Raw genomic sequence first — 17,606 nt, 5'->3', positions numbered from 1 at the left:
ACAGAGTCGCCCCACCCCCTCTGCTCATCAGTCCGTCCTTTCGATAGGACGTATACCCTTGAATATTCATTTGCCAGGCCCTGTCCACTTGAAGCCATGTCTCTGTTATTCCCACAACATCATACTTACCAATTTCCAACTGTGCCTCAAGCCCATCCACTTTATTTCTTATACTCCGTGCATTCATATATAATACTTTTAATTCATTACTCCCCTCACCTCCCATATCAATTTCTATTTCACTTGGCCATACTGTACGATCCCTTCTTGAGCTCTCTGCTCCGTTGATTCTGTTGTATTTAACTTTTGTTATTCTCACTTTCCCTTTAACTCCATCCTTATATTTCCAGTTCGTCCCCCCCCCACCCACTACTTAGTTTAAACACACCCGTATTGCAGAGGCAAACCTGCCTGCCAGAATGCTAGTGCCCCGCTTATTAAGGTACAACCCGTCCCTTTTGTACAATTCACCCTTACCCCGAAACATACCCCAGTGCTCCAAGAATGTAAATCCTTGCTTCCTGCACCAGTTACTCAGCCACACATTCAGATCCATTATCTCCCTGTTCCTGCCCTCTCCAGCACGAGGAACTAGAAGCAAACCGGAGATAAGCACTCTGGAAGTCCTGCTTTTCAGCCTTCTTCCGAGTTCTCTGAAGTCGCGCTGTAGAATGCCTTTCCTCTTCTTCCCCACGTCAGTTGTGCCGACATGCACCACCACTTCCGGATGTTCACCTTCACTCTTGAGGATTCCCTGCAATCGGTCCATGACATCCTGGATCCCGGCACCAGGGAGGCAACACACCATCCTTAAATCTCGCCTGTTGCCACAGAAACCCCTTTCTGTACCTCTCACTATGGAGTCCCCTACTACCACGGCTCTGCCTGACGTCTGTCTCCTCGGCTTTGATTCAGCGCCAGTTTTCGACTGGCAGACCTGACCGCCTCTCAGGCTGGCATTGTCTTCTGTCCCGACAGCTTCCAAGAGGGTGAACCTGTTTACGAGAGGTACATCCCCCGGGGTCTCCTGTACTTCAAGCATCCTTTCCTTGCTCATTGTCATTCCCCTTCTCTCTTCCGGTATACTCGGTGTAACGACCTCGCTGTAGGTCCTGTCCAGAAATCTCTCGTTTTCCCGGATGAACATGAGGTCATCCAGTTGCCTCTCCAGTGCTGCAACACGGTCCTTCCGAAGCTGAATCTGGACGCATTTTCCACAGTTGTAGGAGCCAGAAGCACTATCAGTGTCCCTGACCTCCTGCATCATGCAGGCAGCACACTGAATCAGCCTAGCGGTCATTTCTTCACCACTTCTCACCGCCTACAACTGTGGCGTAGTCTTCTCCCTCAGCCTCCTCGCCGAAGACTCTCGAGCCAGTGACTCTCACTTTTCTCACAAGGCCCTTCCCTCGACAGGCCGCTCCCCGAGAGCAAACCTTGATTATATTGGCTGATAATTTGAGTAATTTCACCTGCCGCGCCTCTTCCGACCTGGAAGATCTGCTTTCCTCTCTGCTCACGACCAGCTTTTTCAATCAGCCAATCCCCGCACTTACTCCTTCACCTGCCGCGCCTCCTCCGACCTGGAAGGATCTCTGGAGTGCGGGGTCTTCTGGGTAAAGACGTAGCCATACTTGACACTATCTGCGCCTTCTGTGCCAGTCTGTCGACGTGTTTCGAAGTGCAGGTGGAGGGACTGGGAGCGGGTGGGTTTACAAACACAGCCGAGGTAAAGCTATCTATTAATGATAGTGTAATAATAAAATTTGATTTCTTCCAATGGAGTAAACGTTGTTATTCGCCATCGCAATGTATAGCAATAAAGAGGGGAAATGTGGGAGAATATTGCCCAAACACTAAGATTGCATATATAATTGCTTTTATACATGTATGCACCAGATAGAATTAGATGAAAGGTTCCAAGTATTCTGAACTCGGAAAACCAATATAGTTCCCAGTTCAACTCGGATGAAGAATTTACATTCCAGTCAGTGAAAGTTTTATAGTCATGTATGAAAGAAACATAAAATCCTTCCACCACCTTTAGTTCCTTAGAAAATCGCCTATGTTGAACCTCCTCTTGTTCCAGACATTTCCACCCGTGAGAACATGTTTTGTACCATTCTCTCTGGGTACATAATGATATCAGACACCATTGTCCTGAGTAACACGTGACCACAATATGTGACACTACAATGAGAAAAACTAGTGTCTCCTCCTCATATTCATTGGCATTGCTATCGATGGGATCACCACCGTCAATCACCTGGGGGGGGGGGTGATGGGTCAGAGTAATTGGAAAGTCTACAGGTAATATCACGGGCTGTTTGTAGCACTGTGGGACATGACCATTGGTCTGAGCAGGAATTTTTTACACGGCCTGAAAACTGCACGGCACTTTCAGTTAACATTGTGTGAAAGAAAATCCTATCAGCGCAGCACCAAACGCGACACAGGGGAGTATTTCAGACACTACGCAGCCGTGCGCACGCGCAGCTCAGAGAGAACAGTGAATAACACCAATGGAGAGAATCAGACTGAGCCGGGTCACAGGCTGCAGACGGGCAGAAATGTCCCATTTTTATACGGAGAGGAAGACTGTCAGAGACATTGATGGCCAGTCCAGATGCCGGCACCGTGCCCAGTTAGAGGATGACTTCTTCCCCCAAGCTAGTTTGAACCTAGCCTCGCTGTAACAGTGTGGTGTCAGAGCCCAGGAGAGACACGGAAACTACCTCATCTGGAATAGCACCATGAGATAAAGGAGCAGAACTGGCTCATTTGGCTCACCGAGTTTGTTCCGTTATTTCATCATGGCTGATCCATTTTCCCTCACAGCCCCAATATCCCTTCATGCTCTGACTCATCAAGAAGCTAACGATCTTTAAAATATGCCCAATCACTTGGCCTTCACAGTTGCCTGAGACAACAAACTTTACCGATTTACGACTCCCTTGGGAAATAAATTCCTCCTCATCTCCATTCTGAAAGGACATCACTCGATTCTGAGGCTCTGTCCTCTGGTCTTTGACTCGCCCACCACAGGAAATATCCTCTCCACACCTGTCGAGGCCTTTCAACATCCGATAGGTTTTCAATAAGGTCTCCCTCATTCTTCTGAATTCCAGTGAGTAGAGGCCCAGAGCCATCAAATGCTCCACATATGACAAGACTTTCAATCCGGGAAACATTTTCGTGAACCTCCACTGAGCCCACTTCAATGTCAGCACATCCTTTCTTAGATATGGGGCTGAAAACTGCTCCCAATACTCCAAGTGAGGCCTTGCCAGTTCTTTGTAAAGCCTCGGAAATGCGTCCTTGCTTTATGTTCTCATTCTGTCAGAATGAATGTTAGTCGGCCTTCCTCACAACCGACTCAACCTGCAAATTGACCTGCACGAGGATTCAGATGTCTCTTTGACAGTTTTGAAATGACTCTCCAGTTAGAAAATAGTTGACACTTTTATTTCTCCCACCGAAGTTCATGACCAGACATCCCAAAATTCAATCCGTCTTTTTGTAATTATTTTTACAGGCAAGAAACAGCAAAAATCATTTGTGTGCAGCAATCTTAAACACAGCGACACCCTGTCCAGATGTTTAAGGAGTGACCAGATGTTTCCTTTGTGATTCCAATATATCAGTTGCTGACCCTTGGAGATGAAGAAGTATCTCATCCCAGCTAGAAAAGTGCTTTGTGTCTGAAATGAAGTTTTCTGTTTTAATTCAGTGAACTTCAGGAGAAACAAGGTGTGGAGAGGACACCAGCATTTATTCACGGAAGATCAGCTCTTCAATAGGATTGATTGTTCCAGGGATTCTCTACATCTGACATTTGGCTTGATGAATTGACGGAGAATTGATACAGAACTATCGGAGTTGATTCACTCACTCACTCATCCCAGTTGCTACCATCCGGGAAACAGTATCACAGCTTAAAAGCCAGGACCAACAGGTTCCAGGAACAGCGTCTTCAACCAGGCCATCAAAAAGGCTTTGAGGAAAGAGAAACAGAATAAAGGGTGTAAAGGTAGTAAGGTAGAAGGACCAAAATGCGTGTACTTCAATGCAAGAAGCATCAGGATCAAAGATGATGAACTGAGAGCTTGGATACATACATGGAATTATGACGTCGTGGCCATTATAGAGACTTGTCTGGCAAAAGGGCAGGAATGGATTTTCAATATTCCTGGATTTCAGTGCTTTACAAGGGATAGGGAGGGGAGGAGGTTAGTGGTGTTGTAGATAGTGTAGAGAATTGTCAAAGATTGCAGAGAGAAATTGATAGGATGCAGAAGTGGGCTGAGAAGTGGCAGATGGAGGTCAACCCTGAGAAGTGTGAGGTGGTACACTTTGGAAGGACAAACTTCAAGGCAGAGTACAAAGTAAATGGTAAGATACTTGGTAGTGTGGAGAAGCAGAGGGATCTGGGGGTACATGTCCTCAGATCCCTGAAAGTTGCCTCACAGGTAGATAGGGTAGTTAAGAAAGCTTATGGAGCGTTAGCTTTCATACGTCGAGGGATAGAGTTTAAGAGTCCCCATGTAATGATGCAGCTCTATAAAACTCTGGTTAGGCCACAATTGGAGTACTGTGTCCAGTTCTGGTCGCCTCTCTATAGGAAGGATGTGAAAGCATTGGAATGGGTACAGAGGAGATTTACCAGGATGCTGCCTGGTTTAGAGAGTATGCATTATGATCAGAGGTTGAGGGAGCTAGGGCTTTACTCTTTGGAGAGAGGGAGGATGAGAGGAGACATGATAAAGGTGTACAAGATAATACGAGGAATAGATAGAGTGGATAGCCAGCGCCTCTTCCCCATGGCACCACTGCTCAATACAAGAGGACATAGCTTTCAGGTAAGGGGTGGGAAGTTCAAGGGGGATATTAGAGGAAGTTTTTTACTCAGAGAGTGGTTGGTGCATGGATTGCACTGCCTGAGTCAGTGGTGGAGGCGGATACACTGGTGAAATTTAAGAGACTACTAGACAGGTATATGGAGGAATTTAAGGTGGGGCGTTATATGGGAGGCAGGGTTTGAGGGTCGGCACAACATTGTGGGCCGAAGGGCCTGTAATGTGCTGTACTATTCTATGTTCTATGTTCTATGAGATCAGGCGGTGAATGTGAGGAGCCTGAGTCCGAACTCAAGACACTGCGGCGGCCTCCGGCTTGTGCTCAGGACGCGTCTTTATTAATAAAATGAAGCACCGAGGTGACCGGATATTTCACAGCCCTAATTATCTGCTCCGAGAATTTTGACTGAGTCACCGCGTAAATAAACGTGTTTGTGGAGCAGCTGAAATTCCTCAATAAAGCCCCGACGAAGATCAAAATACATTCTGAATCATTGAAGTTGAATCCTTTCCCCGAGAGCTGATAATATATGAAATTTACAACAATTGTTATCCACAGGAGGATGAAGTTGCCGGAGAGGGTGAAGAGTAAAACCACAGACCTCCTCCTGCTCTCCATCTCCGGGTCACTGCGGTTCTCCCCCTTGCTCTGACCCTTCAGCCCCTTACGGACCCGACTGGCCACTAAAATGTGTCTGACTGTCAGAGCGTTCAGCAGCAGGATGACAGCGAAAGGGATGAACGGGGTTAAAACTATATCGAGCCAGTCATATCCGACCCAGCCGGGGTCAGTGAAGTAACTTTCCATGACTGTACAGAACCACGATACGTTGTCGATGATCTCTGTGGGCTCAAACATGAAGTAGCGGGGAATATTTTTCAAACAGAACAGTACACCGGTTGTTGTTAGTACCACAGTCGCAGTTTTCTCGGTGCAATATTTTGTTTTCAGCTTCTGGCGGCAAATGGCGACAAACCGATCAAAGGTGAAAGTGACGGTGAACCAGACAGAACAGTGTGTGGCTGTGAACCTCATTACAGCAATAACACTGCAGACAGGGGTGATGCTCAGAAAATTCCACGGGAAGTAATACCAATTGATTCGATACAAAATGACCTCGGTGACAATGGTCAGTAGATCGGCCGCTGCCATGGCCACCAGGTAGCGAGTGGTGCAGGTAGAGAGGCCGCACTTTCCCCGGGACAGGATCACAATCGCCACTAAATTCACTGTGTGTGGGGGAGGCGGGAGGGGGGTGAGAGACGGGGACGGGGGAGGGAGAGAGAGAAACTCAGGAGTGCTGGAATCTGTGAGAGGCTGCTAATCTAACATCAAACACGGGTCACACTGTCTCTGACCTGCCTTCTTCAGTGCGGAGATAAGACAATGTGTGCAGAATTGTCGGCGATAAAAGCGATCTGCATGAACAACAACGATCGGTGCTGATCCCGATTCCAGTCGCTGATGGGGCTGGTTTCGCTGATTTAACCGTGACTGACCAGGTCTCCGGAAACTCAGCATCTGATGGGGCTCAGAAGGGGTACAGAGGGTAGAAACACACATACAATACTGGAGGGGCTCAGCACGTCGTGCAGCATACATGGAATTGAACAGACTTTGGTGTTGTGCCGAGACTTTTGTACAGGACGAAGCGGTGTCCAGATTTACGACGCGTCTCAGAGGGAAATCAGGAACAACTCAGTAACCTGAGACTGAGAGGCTCCGTTAATGGATTAATTCCGCAGCGCAGTTCAATTCGATAACACGCGGCAGCAGATACGTGGACAGTGGTTCAGATGATCAGACCCAATTATTGACCGACAGGCAATGAGATCCAACTGTGACAGACTCCACAGGGAGACATGAAATACAGGACCAGGGGTTATCTCTGATCAATAACTCAGAAACAGTGAACTTTACAACGTAAGCCCATCCCAGTCACAGCTTGCGGGAGAGCTGCCTGTCCCCACACTGGGACAACTCCGGACAAGGTGTCACTGAAGGCAAGAACAACGTTCGAGTCGATCCCGTGAGTTAGATGAGAGATTGGAGTTTAGTTCCGCTTGTCATTAAATATGAAATCTCAGAGTGTGAACTGACAGGATGAATATCTCTGACGAATATTTGTACAATGATCATCACGTTAGAAGCTTGTCAAATGATCATAAACAGATTCACATGGTTAACACACAGAAATACCAAACATGAATTACTCCGCTCACTCACCAGGAACTCCAATGACGGCAATGAACACGTACAGTATTTTCTCCACACTCTGGTACCTCTCTAGCATTGCAGGCATTTTCTATGTCCAATGATCTGTCCCCACTGTGCTACAGGCGATCTCTCGGAATGAAATGTTGAGGCAGCACATGCCTGGGGTTTTTAATACCATTTAGCGACTCCACAGGGACAGATTTCAACAGATTTAAAAATAACTGTTTTAAAATTATTTACAAACCATTACGTCAGGCAGGTGCAACCCCCCAAGTGACAGATTGTAATTAAAAAATTAACTGGAGCAATGTTTGGACTGTTTGTGTGAATTAATTTGTCCCAAAATTCACGGAACCTTCAGTTGTTTCTCATCAATGAAAAGTGCTTCACTGTATGAATGTACTCCTATGGAGCCATTTGAGAGACACGGGATATTGAAGTAAATTACGTCATTGCAGCTTGTGAAAGTGTATTGAATCACCCACTGTTACATTCTGCTCGAGAGTATAAACTTTTGTAATAGAGTAGTTTGTGTTTGGGGGACTCTAATCAGGCGGTAGCCAAGAAAAGATTTGCTTGTGATGGTGAATAAACACTTTCATATCCACAAAACCCTCCAACATCTTCAGTGACTCAGTCACAGTCAGAACATTTCGGTGCTCGACAAGGACCCACCCTTAACCCTAATACATGGCCATGAAACTCGGCAGTCTAGTAGGGGGTTGAGTCTGTTTTAATCATATCACCACCTGTGTGTTAAAGAACACGACGGAGCGCTGGAGAGGCGGATAAGGAACTGCCGTTCTGTGTACGGTGTTTCTGTGTCTCTGTGTGGATCAACCCATTGTTTCTGCCTGACCCGGCCTGACTCTACACGTATCCATAGACATCCAGTTCAATTTATCCCCTCCGTTCAGTCCCTTCCCCTCTGTCTCCGTAAACTGCACATGCTCCCGACCTCTCGTTTCAAACACTTCACAAAATGGCTGCCTGAACCATAAAAATCAAGAACAGAGGTTAAAATTCAAATTGCATTCATTATTAATCTATGTACAAATGAAACAACCTTGAGATTCGTCAGAGCTCCAAATCAGCAGACACACTTGCATATTGGATCACCTCAGAGCAAAGTCATTTCAAATAGTTCACAAAACGGCCGCCTCCACCTTACAAAATAGGAAGAACCAAGTGCAACGTTGAAAATGCATTTATTATTAAATTATTACTAAATAAAAATAGTCTGATAGTCGTCACACCTCCAACTCCTCAGAACCCTTCAAATGCATTCACACCCCGAATGTATGCTCCAAAACCACCGAACCCCCAAAATCCGTATGCACTCTGAAATCCACCAACAGTCCCAAATCTCTGCACATACTCAAATTCGCACTGACACACGGATAGGTGTGGGCCCCGAAATCCGTGTACGTCTAAGTTCATGTATGCGCTCAATTCACATGCACCCTAATATTAGCTGGCAGACACCCATTCCTGTCCACATTCCCAAATCCCTGTGCACCCCCCTCATATTCCCCAAAGCACTCCTAAATGAGCGTATATTCTCAAACCGGTCTGCACCCCCAAATCCGTTGCGGACCCGGACCCGCTGATTCTCCCACATGCACATTAGATCATCCCAGCGCAAGCATCATATGAAATAGTTCACAGAATGTCTGCTTCCATTTAAAAAACAAGTACAGAGGTCAAAGTTCATATCGCGTTATCTATAACGAAACAACCTGGAGATTCGAAAAACCTCCAAATCTAACATCTCCTCAAAGTCAGTGTTCACCCCCGAATCCGCCAACTCACCCAACTCTCCATACATCTGAAAATCTGTGTACAGCCATAAATCTCTGCTCACCGGCAAACCCTCATTCAACTTTCAAATCAGTGTGCACCCCAAAAGCAACTGACACCCCAAAATCCATGGGTACTCACACTTTCGCTGACAGACTCCGAAATATTCGCACATCCCCAAATCCGTGGTACACCAACACATGAGCCTATCCCAGGGCAGGAAGCATTTCAAACGCTTCACAAAACTTCTGTCTCCACCTTAAAAATAGCAAGAACAACGTGCAAAAACTAAACACACGTCCACATGCGTATTCACCCGCATATTCGTTGACGTCCTCTTAAATCAGCGCACAATCCCAAGCCTGTATCCACTGAATCAGTGTGCACCCCAATTCCATGTGCAACGTAAACCCGCTGAGACCCCGACATACACATCAGATTATAGCAGAGGAAATATCATTTCAAGGAGGTCCACCTTAATAAGTTAGCAAGAACAAATTTCAACTTTCAAACTGCATTTATCGTTTAAATTACCTATAAATGAAACAACTTTTTGATTCACCACACCGCCACATCCTGAGAACCGTGAGATATGCGCGCACCCGAAATCCATGAACACATCCATGTCTACCAAATCCCAAAATCCGTGTGCAACCCCAAATCCGATAACATTTGTAATCTGCGCACCTTCGCAAAACCATCTTCACCTCAGTAGGTGCCCTCAAATCCACTGACACCCCCATATTCGCTGACAGACCCTATTTCTGCGCTCATCCATAAATACCTCCGCACCCCCATATTCGCTAAACACCCCTAAATCAGCGCAATCTTCAAATCTGCTTGCACCTCCAATTCCGTGCTCACCCTGAACCTGCCAACACCCTAAGCTCCAACGACATACAGAAATCTGTTCGCACTCCATCCCCACGCCACCCCCAAACGCACATTAGATTATCCCAGAGCAAAACTCGCTTCAAATAATACACAGAATAGCTGCTTAAATCAAATAGCAAAATCAAAGTTCAAAGTGTATTTGTTATTAAAATATCTATGAATGAAACAACCTTGTGAATCATCACACACCTAAATCTTCGGATCCACCAAACAGTGTGCATCCCCAAATCCTTCAACATACCCAAATTTGTGTGCAAACCCAAATCCATATGCACCCTGAAACGTGCATGCAACCCCCAAGTCAGTGTGTACCCCCAAATTCATCAGCACTCTGAAATCCATGTGCACCCTCAAATGCACCGACAGATCCTGAAATATGCGCACATCCTAAAATCAGTGTGCCCCTTTTCCATGTGCACCCCCAAACCCGACGACATCCCCACATGCACATGAGGTATTTCCAGAGCAAGTATCATTTCAAACAGTTTGCAAAATAGCTGCCTCCATCTTAAAAAGTTCAGAGTTTCAAATGCATTCCTTATTAAAATATCTCTGTGTGTCAGTATTTCTATGTGTTTCTATGTGTCCGCATGCGTGTCTGTCCGTCTCTTTGTGTGTCCGTGAGTGTTTGTGTCGGAGACCAGCGAGAAGACAGCTCTCAGTCTTTGTCGTGATGCTGTGACCACTGAGAACAAATGGCCAGTGTGGAAGAGACCCTTCCGGACAGCAGAGCGATGTGTGTACACTGGGTCAGGGAACCGTATAGCATTGAATTGTTTGTAAGGGATACAGAAATATCATGGGTTTAATTCTGAAGAGGGGAGAGCTCGGACAGTCTCTACGCAATGCATTGGGGAGGCTGAACAGGGAATGAGAGACTGAATCTATGAGGAGCGTTTGATGCTCCAGGCCTGAACTCGGTGAGTTTAGAAAAATGAGGGAGACACCAGATTGAAACCTGTCGCATATTGAATGCACACAGAACAGAGTGGAGACCTGGGGAGGGAGATGCGGAAGTGTTTCTGTGTGTGTGTGTGTGTGTGTGTGTGTGTGTGTGTGTGTGTGTGTGTGTGTGTGTCTGTCTGTCTGTCTGTCTGTCTGTCTGTCTGTCTACCTGTTGGAATGCGGTCATCTGTGTCTGTCGGCTGTTGGACAGAACAGGAGAAAGAGACAGTAAGGGAGAGAAGAAGGGAGTGAGGTAGGGTAGGGAGGAATGTGTGGAGGAAAGAGTGGGGCAGTGGGGAACAGAACGGATGAAGAGAGGAGGACAGAGAGAAAGAGTGAGGCAACATATTTACTCTCTCTCTCTGTATATAACTATCCTGTCTTCTCCACACTCCCCTCCCCCGCCTATTCTGTACCACACAAAAAAGGAAACACACGGCCTCTCCCGGAAACCAGAAACCTTTAACTTCTGAGAGAACATTGTCGCTTTCCAAACAACAAGGAATGATACAACATCAGATAATTCACTGTGCGTGTCAACCCGTCATCACAGTGCGGGGTGGAGGGAATGGCGGGACGGGTGGGTGGGGGGAAAGCGAGCTACAGAAGAGGGGGATTGGGGTGAAGGCGAGCGGCAGGAGAAGCGTTGGGCAGAGCGGGAGAAATAGATAATAAGGGAAAGAAGGGAATAAGGAACAGCGAGTGAGTAGGGGAGGGAGGAATGTGTGGAGAAAAGAGTGGGGCAGCGGGGAAGAAAGCGGATGAAGAGGGGAGGAGGAGGGAGAGAAAGACTGTGAGGTTATATATGTATATTTAGTCTCTCTCTCTCTTTCAGAGTGGGAAGGGTGGAAAACGGAATCCGTGGAGCGGAGAGAATTTGAGACAAACTCGAAAAACGAGCCATTTTTAGGAGGCAGGGAGACGGGAAATGGGAAGATGGAGAAAGCATGAGTGTGTGTGTGAGAGAGAGAAAAACGAACAGAACGAGAGATAGACAATGGAAGAAAAGGGGAGGGAGAGGTAGAGAACGGAAATCAATGTGGAGTCGGAGAATCACGGTGAAGGAGACGACCTTGTGGAGTACAGGGGCACAGGTAAACATGGACAGACAGGGGGGTGAAGGAGGCGGACGGAGTACAGGATTTGGGCATCATATGACCACAGTACAAGGTGTCGGGGAGGCGGAACTGGGAGTGTTGTGTGCGGTTCTGGTCTCTCAGTAACAGGAAGGCTGTGAGAAAGCCAGAGAGCGCCCAGTAAACATTCACAGGGAATGTAGGACAAACGAATGACACAGTAAAGGAAAAGGCCCTGAACCCCGGGATGTTCTGCCGGAAAAATTAATCTAACGAAGCCTAATTAATCTCATCCCTCTTTCCACATCCTTCCGTTCCCTGAACATTTAACTGTCTGCCTAACTGTCTCTTAAACACCCTTATCGTATCGATCTCCACCCCGAGCCGCGGCAGCACGCTCCAGGCACGCAGTTTCTCGGAATGCTGTTGGTACACGGTCCATGTTGCGCAGCTGTAAAGCAGAGTGGGAAGTACTATAGCCCTATTGACAATAAGGGAACGAAGAAGGGCAGTGAGTGGGTAGGGTAAGGAGGTATGTGTGAAGGATAGAATGGGGCAGTGGCGAACAGAATGGATAAAGGGGAGAGAGAGAACGGGAGTGCGGCTAGATATATATAGCCCCCCCCCCATCTCTCTCTTCTCTCTCTCTCTCTCTCTCTCTCTCTCTCTCTCTCTCTCTCCCTCCTCTCTCTATCTCTCCTATCTCTCTCTCTATCTATACATACGTACATCCTGTCTTCTCCACGCTCCCCTCCCCCACATGTTCAGCATCGCACACAAAAGGGGAACAAACTGGCCACTCCCGGTAAGCACAGGCCTTTATCTTCTGAGGGAACATTGGATCTTTGCAAACAACGAAGAATTACACAACATCTATAATTCACTGAGTGTGTCAAACCCGACATCACAGTGCGGGGTGAGGGTGTGTGCGCGGACGGGTGGGTGCCGGGGAAAGCGGGCAACAGAATGGGGGAATTGGGGAAAAGGCGAGAGGCAGGCGAAGCGATCGGTAGAAAGTCAGAAAGAGACAACATGGGAAAAAAGAAGGGCAGTGAGTGGGTACGGAAACATGTGCGGAGGAAAAAGTAGGGAAGTGGGGAAGGGAACGGATGAAGAGAGGAGAGGGAAAGAGAGTGGGTGGGAGAGAAGTAAATTGGTGAGGGGAGGGGAGGAAGAGAAAGGAGGAGGGAGTGGGAGAGAAAGAGAAAGAGACGGTGAGGGAACGGGGAAGAGGAGGTGGCGAGAGTGGGAAGAGGTGAAAATCGGGCCGGGGAGCAGGGAGAGTTTGTGGCAAAGAGGAGGAAAGAGCAATTTTTGGGAAGCGGGGTGAAGGGCAATGGGAATATGGAGGGAGCTCGTGAAAGTGTGTGTGTGTGTGTGTGTGTTTGTATGTACCGACTTGTATGCGTGTGAGTGTCTGATTCTGATTGCTCTTCAAAAAAAATTAAAATCCCTGGCCCGAATCGCCTCACGTTGCCCATGGATGTCCAGCGCCTATTCACTTCTATGGTCGGCTGGTGGCGCAGTGACATCAGCGCCGGACTCCGGAACGGAGGTCCCCGGGTTCGAATCCAGTCGGGCCGCTCCCGAGTACGCTTTCTATCCGCACCGTGTTGAGTGTTCAGCTCGCAATTCGACCTCGTAAAATAAAGAAAATTACTGCGTGGGAGTGGCGCCCCGCACAGCCTTCCGATCCGCTCCTTGTAAGGCATGAAAATTCCCGACGCCGGCCTCTCAGGTTTGAGTCGACGTCGTCGTCATCATCATCATCGTCATCATCATCATCATCATCGTCATCATCATCATCATCATCATCATCACATTCACTTCTATCCCCAGCAGGAAAGCCTTAAAGCACATCGCTCTCTTTCCGACAACAGACCCATCCCCTTCATCTCCACTTTATCTGGAGTCAGAGAGCACAATAACAAACAAACCCCTTTGCCCATTGAGTCGGTAACGAATTGTTATTCTGCCGAGTCCCATAACCGCAGCTGGACCATGGTCCTCAATACCCTCCCGTCCATGTACTGATCCAAACTTCTCTGCAATGAAATCCATAACTTCCACTGACAGCTCTTCCCACACCCTCGCCACCCTCTGAGTGAAGGGATTCCCACTCAGGTTCCTCTTAAATATTTCACCTTTTCACCCTTAAACTGCGATCTCTAGTTCCCATCTCACCCAACCTCAGAGGAACAATCCTGCCTGCATTTACCCTGTCAACAACACTGATAATTTTGTCTACCTCCTCGAAATCTCTCTTCATTTTTCAACACTAAAGGGAATAAAGTCCTGACCTTTTTCCAAAGCTCCAGTCCTCAAGTCCCAGCAAACGTCTTGTAAATCTTCTCAGCACTCTTTCAATTTTGTTGATGAGTTTCCTTCAGTCAGGATACAAAAACTGCACACAATGCTTCAGATTAGGCCTCATCAACGTCTTATACAACTTCAACATAACATCCCATCTCCTGTACTCAATACTTTGATTTATGAATCCAATATGCCAAAAGCTCTTATTTCGACTCTGTCTACCTGTGACGCCACTTTCAAGTAATTATGAATCTGTGTTTCCAGATCCCTCTGGTCTACCGACTCCTCAGGACCCGACTGCTCACCATGTCTTCATGCACCTCCAAATCAGTGCGCACCTCAAATCCAATCCTTTGAATATGAAATCACATTTGATGAGCTTCCAGTAGTAAATCTGGCCTGCTGAGCGAATTACCTGTTTTAAGACTCTTGAAAACCGAAAGGGAGTCTGAACAAATTACCACCTTACACGGACAAATTTCCTCCATCCACGGTAAGCACGAAATGATGGCAAGCGATTCTGTTGTAAATCCTGATAGGTGGTTGGTAGATCGTTTCTTTATTGTTACCTATAATTCACGCATAACACAGCAACACCAACATTCCCAGTTAAATTGTATTTTGATCCTTCTGTAAAAATGGTTAAACTATCTCAATAACTTCCTTAACATATACTGAACCAAAAAATTCTCAGGCATAAAAAAATCGTTAGATTTCATTAAATCGTGTATCCTATGATCAACTAAAGGCATTGAAAGAAACAAGGTGGGGTTACCAAGAAGGCGACGTTTTGTACAACCCAACGAACGCATATTTCAAACGTGATAAGAATCAAGGCACCCAAAACTAAATACACTCTTCTCGTGAAGTTCCCAACAGTCATCCAACACACCTTCAACAGATTAATCATTTCTTCTCCCTTAAATTAATCCAGTATGCTAACATTAAATTCAACCTCCACAATTTCAACCAGTAAAGCCAAAACAGGAGACGACCTTATTGCAACAACACAATGTTAAACCCTGTACTTGTATCACATCCAAACATATTAACGTTGAAGATGAAGCTGATCTATAAACCACAACCATAATCAAGAACAGATCCAATTAAACAAACGAAATTGGTCAACAAATATTTTCATGTAACAACCCAGAATATCCACAGAGATAACTGAGAATATTTACTGTTTCTTTGTATTGATCAATTATTTTCTGATCCAGTGCCTCCATGTCAGCTTATTACCCGTCCACATGCCTGGAAATCTTACCACTGACACCTGTTAAGGAGTTTGACCATATAATTTCCAATCAACAGCAGGTCCATGAATCATGTTTGTAAAACACTGAACTTGTCTTGTAGCTATTGAAAGCTTAAATCCCATCTATTTGCCGACTGTTCGACATTATCAATTGCGAATGCATCTTATACACAGTAAAATTGAAATTTCTAACTCTAATCCATAAAGCTCCAGCATCTGCATATAGTGATTTACACACCCCAGAACCCCTCTCAGAAAAAAATATCATTAATTATAATGTGAAATAATAAATACTGCCTTGTAGGATCCCAATCTCTATCTCATAGCAACCTGAGGATAACTTGCCCACCCATACCTAACACAAGACGTCCAATTAAAACAACATAGAAAAAGTTAGAAAATCACCCCCTCCATCCTCATTTAGACAATTTCATAAGAAATCTTTCCTCCCACAAATACCATCTGCCTTTTGAATAGTGAAAATACTTCTGTTACAACGTCTGTATTTAACTGTGCTTTCCGAATATCATCTTCCAAACATAAAAAAAATGAATGCAATGCCATACTTGCCCACCCACACCTTTACAAGACGTCTAAAGAAAATCAATCAAATACAATTGTACAATAGCCCCCTCAATTTCATTTCCAGCAATTAATCAAAAGTCCGTCCTTTAATAAATATGGTTTCCCTTTTCAATATCAAAATATATCGTTATTACAACATATTTTTTTATCTGTGCTTTCCTAATATGATCATCCAAACCCAAAACTGATTCCAATGTTATTCTGCCCTTTTGAATTCCCCTCTAATAAAACGTGAAATCACTTCTTTTATCAAAAATAAAATTCAAACACTCGATTTCCATACGTTCCATAAGTTTACATAAGTGAGACGTTAATGATATTGGTCTAGGACAAGGAGAATCAGATGAGGAGCTCCAGGTTTTATAATGGGCACTACTACAACCATTTTCCACGAGGAAAGTAGATGGCCAAACCTCAATATACGATTCAAAAAGTTAATATTTTTCACAAGAGAGTTATATACATACCTGTTGAATCAAGAATTTCTACTACAAGTTCCTCATACATTTTATTCCCATTCACAACTCTATACCCTGCCCTTTTCCTTATGGAACTGGCAACACCACCCCTCTGCCAACTAACCTGTCAAGCCTAACGACAATATAATCCGGCACGGGAATAAAAAAAACTTAGAATGTGCAGGTTTCCTGAACAGATATAACATCGGAAGAATCTGACAAATCAGAAATAAACTTCTTAAAGACTTGACCATTTCATTGCAATATTTTAATCTTGTTATGGACGTTCACAAGTAGACTGGGATACAGATACCCCACCCAACAAATCTTCATTTAAAGCTCCCCACAAAACACCAGTTACACCAAGATACCGTTCTGCAGCTTTCACAATAATTTTTACTCCTTCAGGAGGACGATATGTTTGAGCAGTTCAATTCACCACATCGGTTGTAAACATCACAAACTTCATTTTATCCAGCAATAAAATATCTTTGATGAGAGAACGGTGATGCGACATATATCCGCTGACGTCACAGTCTGCTCTCTGACTGGGAACACTTTACCCAGTTTACCTGCTCTACTTGCTCTACTTGTCCTTGAACAGGTCCTTCTGCTCACTGTGTTGTTCTGAACCAACTGAACCGGTCATTTCATGTCTTACTAAACCAATCCCTCTGCCTACACAAGGTCCACATCCCTCCATTCTCCACACATTCAGGTGGTATCTAATAGCCTCTATTACATCTGCCTCCACCACCACCCCTGACATTCATTCCAGACACTCACCACGATGAGTATGAAAAACAAAGCTTGAAACGCAAATCTCCTTTAAACATTCTGCGTCAAGTTTTTAACATCATTGTCTTTTGTAACTGCTTTTTTAAACAGCAACTGTGCAGAGAAAAGATACAAAGTTACACTAAATTACAAAATAAATAGTGCAAAAAAAAACACGAATGAGGTGGTGTTCCCCCTTTCTCCTGAAGTGCATGCCCTCTGGCATTGCATATTTCCTCCTTCGAGAGAAATAAAATACCGGCTGTCCACTCTGACTGTGCCTCTCATGTTCCTGTGAACGTTTGTTAACAGCCTGCGGTTGGTTACTGTGACTGTGTCTTTAAGAGCCCCTGAGCGAGGCGGGACTATGACGTCAGTCACAGGCTGACACTACTGACTGTGAGCTGAACCACAGGGAGAGAGAGA

General features: G+C 45.6%; 1 protein-coding gene and 1 pseudogene across 1 annotated transcript in view; both read right to left on the bottom strand.

Moving 5' to 3' along the window:
• The window catches only part of LOC140185219 (uncharacterized), a 165,613-nt gene that overhangs the window by 83,304 nt on the left and 64,703 nt on the right, over positions 1-17,606 (bottom strand). The gene's annotated exons all lie outside the window — the stretch shown is intronic.
• Positions 5,179-7,252, bottom strand: LOC140185232 (probable G-protein coupled receptor 139; annotated as a pseudogene).

Source organism: Mobula birostris, chromosome 20 (genome assembly GCF_030028105.1).
Source record: "Mobula birostris isolate sMobBir1 chromosome 20, sMobBir1.hap1, whole genome shotgun sequence".
NCBI lineage: Eukaryota > Metazoa > Chordata > Chondrichthyes > Myliobatiformes > Myliobatidae > Mobula > Mobula birostris.
Note: the sequence above shows the minus strand (reverse complement) of the source record. Positions and strands in the feature narration are given on the sequence as shown.